Below are 9032 nucleotides of genomic sequence, written 5' to 3'. Positions count from 1 at the left end.
GGGGTTAAGCGACTGGCCAGTGATAATACAGCTGTTTCAGGCACTCCATCACTTGATAATTACATTACACTGTTACTCCATTGCTTCCACTCGCTCCCAGTAATCTTGTTAAAATCCCAGTGATTGGAATCGCAGTGACAGAGAGACGAATAACAGCGAGGCAGCCGCATGGAGCCAAGCCTTCTCCACGTCTGACTGAGGGTTTTTGAAGTGCATTAAGCTTTTGTCTGGTAACCATGGAACTGCATAGGCATACAGGTACTAAAATGCACTTTTAGATGCAGGTATTCCCTTTTTGGTTCCCATCAAAGATCTGTCCATTTGCTGTTTGCAGTTTTAGGATGAAGTGAAGGACCTGCACAATGTTGGATTGATTTTTCTTTTTCGTTTTTATTTATTTATTTAAATGCAGACGCATGAAAACACAGTGGCTACGCCCCACTCCTTTAAAAGTAAAGATGGAATCCCTTTTTCCTTTTAGTCTGGCATCAAGGGCGTTTGAATAAGTTACTGTGCTACCCTCTGGTGGCCATTTTGTAACACTCCCAAGAAACACATTTTCTCTATCAAGACATTGCATGTTGATTTGTTTTATATAGAGAACTGCAAAAACATGCATAAAAATATTGTTTTCAGGTGTCTTTATTCCCACATTCCTGCTGTAGCCTCAAAGGTAAAGTGCAGTCATTTCCTGGCCTTGAGTCCAGACTGGCTCCAGTGTGACAGGTAGTTTAATTAAAGTAAAGGTGTACCCTGCAGCTACTGACCCCCTGGCCTGCCAGCCTGAGCCGAGGTAACCAGCATTCATTTGTCATGTGCCCAACTGGCTGACATATTATTTATGAGTCTTTTATATGAATGCCTCTAAGCCATACAGCCAACGACAGGCAGTGACAGTAAGACAGGTTTTTAATGCTTTGTAGGGATAATAAGTGGTAATTAAGACGATGCCATGACATGATATAAATCACAATAAATTCCTTTGAGATGAAAAAGGCAGAGTGGAGTATTTCCTTACAATAAATAGTATGATGATGAGAGCACATTTTATTAGATACAAAGTACAGAGAAATATCAAGGAACTCCCTTTGCTGCTTTGAATGCATTTTAATTACATTTTATTGATTTTTTTTCAAAAAGCATTTTATGTAAGTCCTGAAGGAGTGTTACTGATGGTATTTACAGATAAATAACAATTTTGTATAAAAAGAAAAAGACATTGTGATTTGTGGTGTGTAGGCTGTTTAGTGCAATTGCACTAAACTAGTTCCAGACTCCTAAATTGCCACCCACATCTCTAATTTGTTCAGCAATTCAAATATAAGTGATATTAAAATAATAGCGTGAATAAAGTGTAAATAAAAACTGTACATGTAAATGTAAAACTGGCTGTTGTCTTAACTTCAGTATTGCACTTCCATAAAGTTGGTGTATTCAAAAGAGACACGTCTAAAAAGGAAATTGTGAAACTTGATGCAGCAAAAGGCAAGATATCCTGAATCTTGGTCCCTTAGCTCGTAAAACACCACATCCTACATTTCCCATAATGCAACCAATTTTGTTACACCCTCCCTGCCTGGTAAAATGCCCACATCTTTTAAACTCAATGCCCTTTGTTTGTAACAGCCACTCTATTATAAATCTGCCTGTGCTGGAGACAATTCCTCTACAGTAGATATCATACAACTGTTTTCACAGGTTGAGTAGTTCTCCATGATCTTTTTTCTGTTGTTGGGTTGGGTTAAAATGTATAATGTTTACATGTGGGAAAATAAAAAGCCAGTTTTGCAATAAACCGTAAAGTCAACGGTCATGTTCGTTCAAGCTGAATGTAAAGTCAACATGAAGAACTCTTAATGTGTGAAAATCAACATGTGCTTTGGGTTTACAGTTTTCACAGGTGACATTTTTCTAAATACAAAGTATTTGAAACTGAAAAATTTATGCATGCACATATCTGGCTAACAGCAGAACACACACAAAAATAATCAACTACATGAACCCAGCTCATTCCACCTCAGATTAAAGATCTGTTTTATCTGACAGAATGATAAAACACTTGTGAGTCTCTAATAAGTGTGTCCCCATCTGATGGGCCTCGGGTCCTTTTGACCCAGGGGACCAATTTGAGTGGTACACAGCACATGGTGCCCTGTGCTGAATTATCGACCCCCACCGCCACCATTGCAGTGCTGAGAGGAAGGCGGATTAGGGTTCAGTTGTCTTGGCAACCTGCAATGCCATCTGTCATGTGTGTGCTGATCCACATCGTGTAGCTGAGACATTGTTTTAATTCAATCATTTTCTCACTGCCAGACAAACCTCCTGTTAAAATACAAGAACTCATTTTAGCATGTCAGGGCTGAGTTATAAGCATACAAACACACAACCCAAAGACTATAGTTGGATCCTTTAAGCAAAGATTTGACATTTTGAGAAATACACTTACTTGCTTTCTTGCCGAGAGTTAGGTAAGATTTACAGACACTCATGTCTTTATGTTCAATATAAGACTACAGCCAGCAGCTGATTAGTTTAGCCTAGTATAATGACTGGAAACAGGGAGAAACTAGTTGTTGTACTGATAAAACAATATATATATATGTATAAATATATCAAGGTAATTAGTGAGCTTTAGAAGTGCTGCTAGGTATTTTTTTTACCTTCAGACTGAGCAGGCAAGCTGTTTCCCCGTGTTTCCAGTCTTACCCTGAGGTACTCTGCCCCAAGCCCACTAGATGTAAACCTTTAAAAATTAAATATAAAAAAAAAGTAAAACTGTAGTTTTTAGCAAACGCTACTTAAACAAGAGTAACTAGACCATCATGTGATGGGATCACACCAGCCGCGACCCCAAATTGGGCCAGTTGGGTAATGTTGGGGGGCCAATGGCCCCTCCATACTTAATACCCCCCTACGTCCGGCGCCCTTGCTTGGATCACACCCATCTTTAAACTCAGCCTTCATTTTGATCTCAACTACAGATCTGTAAGTTTTGTGACTGCAGCTTCCTTAGTGGTGCTATCGCTGTGACAAAATCTATCCGGCTTTGGCTACACAAAAAAAGACTTGTTAGTAGGATCAATTCATTGTTTGTTTTGGTCTATTTGTGGGATTTATTGATAATAAGAGAAAATATATAAAATAAAACATAGGTTATACAAATGAACATAAACAACTTGTGAAAAGGATATGAATGTGTACTGTATTGTCTGGCTTTCCTTTACAATCCAGGCTGCGTTCCAGATGCTGAGGGACTATTTATTAACTCTGTGGGTGCTTCTGAATCATTATAAAATTGGTTTAACAGGTCTTTAAAACATCATCAGTATGTCCGCTATACCATATCTGCTCAAAGGCACATTTTGCCTCTGTAACAGAGACTGATTCACACTAAGTTTAGCACTCACTGGTTCAGAAGCTTCGCTAAAGCAACCATTGACTCAAATGGCTCATTGTGTTTTGTATTTCAGGGGGGTGGAGTTCAAAAATGAGAAAATGTTTTGATGATATCTAATCTTAAATGCATGTACACACACACACACACACACACACACACACATTAATATTCACAATAGCATCAATATTCACAATAGCATCAGATGAATGCTAACCAGTGCAAATGAGCAGGAGGGCAGCAGCGAAGTGTACTGATGGAGGAAGAGGGGAGTGTGTCTGATAGACGTTGTGACATGAGGGACTCGTCCCCTGGGAGAGGGCTGCAAATGAACCAGCAGCCACACCTGGGACTACACCACCCACACACTCCGATACACACCACACACACACACACACACACACACACACACACACACACACACACACACACACACACACACACAGACAGACAGACACACACACACACACACACACACACACACAAACACACACACGAGATGATTGATGCTGCTTTCTGCTACTACAGTTTTTTACAATCACTTTGGCACTAATTTCAGAACCTTGACGTCAACCAAAACTCAAGACACAAAATTCACAACCAATGATCAAAATACACATTTTTCAAAACTCTAACACTTTTTTCAATTGCTTGGATACAATACTCATAAACAGAAGATCATTTGTTCATTTAACAGAGATCACCTGTTCAATATGACACAACTTAACATCAAAGTACTACTATTTCAAAAAGCAATTCACACATAACATTTCAGAAGATTGTCTATTCATTTCATTACAATGATCTAACTATCAATTGATACAACTACTCAAAATGATAACTGTTGCATTACTCTTAATGCATAGTTGTATGGAAACAGACAAACAATATTCCATGTTTAGATCATGACAGTTTTAAGACAACAAGATTCATTGTCACCAACTAGCATGGAGCATGAACCAATTAGACTACATTATCTGTGGATGTAATATTTCATCATCATTCTTTACTGTAATGTACTACTGTTTACCAGACACTGTTTCTATGGTCCCATGTACCAATTTTGAGACTACTTACAGTATTGACAGTACTGCACTGTATGCATGCAGGCCCTTGGAATTGCTTGTCCAATTCTGCCAACTCGTTACTGATGATTGAGATATATACTTTATATATATACATATGCATATACATATATACTCGTACCACATTGTTCGCCATGTTCGCCTTTTTGACAGTATGATTTTAAGAAAAATGTATTCAATATATTTGTTCCATTAAAACAGAAATGACAACAATACAGAGTAACATGGTAATTTTTACAATGCATTGTACCACATGGATAGTTTCACTCAGGGAACAGAACTACTATATTCCAATCTGTGTGTAAGCCAATGATCACTATTTCATTGTCCACCTCATTATGCTGTGTGGTGCTATTTTGAGCCTTGTTGGTGGTATAAAAACTACAGAAACATTCGATTAGCAAACATATCCCAGAGAACGGTCGACTCAGTACACGTGTTATTAACCCCTATGTTCATTTTGTGCCGGAATTGTCCTTTAACATCCTTAGTTATCTGTGATTAATATGATCTGCGCACTGCAAACTGTGCACTGCTTACAAACAGCTAATGTGATTTAGTAATGAATGTTTTTTAACAAAACATGAAAGAATAAGTAGTGACCACTAAAAAGTTTAATTACAACTAAATCTGGGTTTACAGCGTAGATGGATTTTGAAAGTGTTTTACTCTTAACTGTATTTGAGCACTTTAGAAGAATGAATGCTGCCTGTCCATGTGTCACGTCTTAGGAAATAGCAGGTTTGGATCCAAAGTGCAGAGTGTGGAGACGAGGAAGCAGTGAGAAGATTTTGAAGGTTTATTAAACTGAAAAAAGGCTTACGTAAGCCTGAAGCAGGCAGGTCAAACTGGCAACAGGTAACAGAGATCCAAACAAAATCAACACATTAACACTAACACTGAAAACTAAGAAGAAAAAAAAAAAACCACCACAAGGAAACAACTGCACAGGGAGAACCAACGATCTGACATCAGATAAAGAAAGCACACAGACTAAATACACAAGGCAACGAGGTTAGTAACGAGGGACAGGTGACATGAGGCCTGACGAGGAACAGGTGAAACACATCAGGAGAAGGCAGACAATCACAAAGGCGGGAAAACACACAAGGCAGAAAGTTAAACAAGAAAGTTAAACAAGACACAGGAGAAACAGAGACTACAAAATAAAACAGGAAAGTAAATGACATGGCAACGTGGACTGATAACACAAACACAGGCTGACAAAGGGTAGACACAAAACAGGTGTACAACGAAAGATATGCAGGGCAGGGCTACACAGACACATGAGGTACACACAAGCACAGAAAACTCAAAAACCACAAAAACTGTCACGGTCTTAAAGTAATATTAAACCAAAAGTCCAAAGGCAGCTGGCCATAGAGCAGGACCGTGACACCATGTTCACTTTTTTAGCCTTTTTTAACATCAAAGGCAGGGGACTACAGATGAAAAATAGACTTTTGGCTAATTCTGGCTTTTTTAACCCATGGGAAATCATGTGTTTTATTAATTTGCGCTGTCTCCTTCCATAAATAAACTAAACTCAAAACTTATACAGTCAGGTCCATAAATATTGGGACATCGACACAATTCTAATCTTTTTGGCTCTATACACCACCACAATGGAGTTGAAATGAAATGAACAAGATGTGCTTTAACTGCAGACTTTCAGCTTTAATTTGAGGGTATTTACATCCAAATCAGGTGAACAGTGTAGGAATTACAACAGTTTGTATATGTGCCTCCCACTTTTTAAGGGACCAAAAGTAATGGGACAGATTAACAATCATAAATCAAACTTTCACTTTTTAATCTTTGGTTGCAAATCCTTTGCAATCAATTACAGCCTGAAGTCTGGAACGCATAGACATCACCAGACGCTGGGTTTCATCCCTGGTGATGCTCTGCCAGGCCTCTACTGCAACTGTCTTCAGTTCCTGCTTGTTCTTGGGGCATTTTCCCTTCAGTTTTGTCTTCAGCAAGTGAAATGCATGCTCAATCGAATTCAGGTCAGGTGATTGACTTGGCCATTGCATAACATTCCACTTCTTTCCCTTAAAAAAACTCTTTGGTTGCTTTCGCGGTATGCTTGGTCATTGTCCATCTGCACTGTGAAGCGCCCGTCCAATGAGTTCTGAAGCATTTGGCTGAATATGAGCAGATAATATTGCCCGAAACACTTCAGAATTCATCCTGCTGCTTTTGTCAGCAGTCACATCATCAATAAATACAAGAGAACCAGTTCCATTGGCAGCCATACATGCCCACGTCATGACACTACCACCACCATACTTCACTGATGAGGTGGTATGCTTTGGATCATGAGCAGTTCCTTTCCTTCTCCATACTCTTCTCTTCCCATCACTCTGGTACAAGTTGATCTTTGTCTCATCTGTCCATAGGATGTTGTTCCAGAAATGTGAAGGCTTTTTTAGATGTTGTTTGGCAAACTCTAATCTGGCCTTCCTGTTTTTGAGGCTCACCAATGGTTTACATCTTGTAGTGAACCCTCTGTATTCACTCTGGTGAAGTCTTCTCTTGATTGTTGACTTTGACACACATACACCTACCTCCTGGAGAGTGTTCTTGATCTGGCCAACTGTTGTGAAGGGTGTTTTCTTCACCAGGGAAAGTATTCTTCGGTCATCCACCACAGTTGTTTTCCATGGTCTTCCGGGTCTTTTGGTGTTGCTGAGCTCACTGATGCGTTCTTTCTTTTTAAGAATGTTCCAAACACTTGATTTGGCCACACCTAATGTTTTTGCTATCTCTCTGATGGGTTTGTTTAGATTTTTCAGCCTAATGATGGCTTGCTTTACTGATAGTGACAGCTCTTTGGATCTCATATTGAGAGTTGACAGCAACAGATTCCAAATGCAAATAGCACACTTGAAATGAACTCTGGAACTTTTATCTGCTCCTTGTAAATGGGATAATGAGGGAATAACACACACCTGGCCATGGAACAGCTGAGCAGCCAATTGTCCCATTACTTTTGGTCCCTTAAAAAGTGGGAGGCACATATACAAACTGTTGTAATTCCTACACCGTTCACCTGATTTGGATGTAAATACCCTCAAATTAAAGCTGAAAGTCTGCAGTTAAAGCACATCTTGTTCGTTTCATTTCAACTCCATTGTGGTGGTGTATAGAGCCAAAAAGATTAGAATTGTGTCGATGTCCCAATATTTATGGACCTGACTGTATATTTACTATAGAATTTTGAAGAGTGATATGGCCGTGTCTCATTTCGCCTGAGTGTGAAAGTCAGCTTGCATTTGTTTGGCCTCTGAAATGCAGAGAACTTAAATCAAGCATCCTCTCCCTCCTGTTATCTCTTCGCCTCACACTGATAAGTTGGTAAACTGTCTTTGGAGGAAGGAGGGAAGCTAAGACAGCCAGGTGCACATCGTTAAGAGTGCTTGTATTGTTTAAACAATAGATCTCTGTTAAATGAAGCTTTTTTTTTTCCTTTTTTATGTCACTGCTCTATTCATAAAAGTTGGTATTTGTCTTTAGCTGTAATGAGAAGCTGCAAGAAGATGTAATAAACCTCTGAAATAACTGTTTTATGGAATTCACTACAACAAAGTACATTAGTGGACAAATAAATACCATCAGGTGACTGTGAGCCGGGTACAGATACCGCCAGATGACGGCCCTTTCAGGGGCCATGTCGTGGAGTTCTGCCGAGAAAAAGTGAGCGTCATACGGTGACGACACTTAAGTTTAGACACCAAAGTGACTAGTTAAGTTTAGGAAAAAGATCGTAATTCGGATTAAAACACTCCCGAGGAATGCACGTTTCCTGGGTGAAAGTATTTTGTTTTTGCCCAGTGGTGAACTCCGGGGCTTGAAAGCATTTCGTGTTCATGTTGACACCACGTTGTGCTATTGCATTTTGAGATTATTTTCCATTGAATATTGAAGTTCATAAATAGGTGTTTTGGCATGCCTGGCCAAATGGCACTTTCCATGGTATTGAAATGGGGATTTAATTCTTGCATGTTTTGTTTTGTTGTGCATGATCAAAAAACATCCCCCACCCCCCCTCTGTTTTTTTCACAAATCACACCCTGCTCATCGCCTGAGGTGCGGCCAAAGAGAACGAAGCAGAGATCTTAAACTTAAACTTAAAGTCAGTCATTATTTTTTTGAAATTGTCTACCTCAGTCCCTTTAGACTAATCTGAGCGCTAACTTATGACTGGCCTAACACTACAGACAGTCTTAAATATCTTTGTGAAAGTGGCCCATGGTTGTACAGGTCAGTACAGAGTTCAGTGAGGAGAGAACATGTTTGATAAATGGTCCCCTCAAATTACAAATCATTTCTGAAATTAATTTCTGAAAGTAAATGTGTGTATATTTGTAAACATATTCAAACACATTTACAAAAACTATAGGCACATGCAATCAGAACACACGAGAAAAATAAATTAAATAAAAAAACCTTTTTGTATTAAAATTTGCTTTCATGTCTTTATGCACTTTGGAACTTTGGTTTCATTGGAACTGCGTTTCTATGGAAACCAAGTTTACTTCCAT

This window comes from Sander vitreus, chromosome 1 (genome assembly GCF_031162955.1).
Source record: "Sander vitreus isolate 19-12246 chromosome 1, sanVit1, whole genome shotgun sequence".
NCBI lineage: Eukaryota > Metazoa > Chordata > Actinopteri > Perciformes > Percidae > Sander > Sander vitreus.
Note: the sequence above shows the minus strand (reverse complement) of the source record.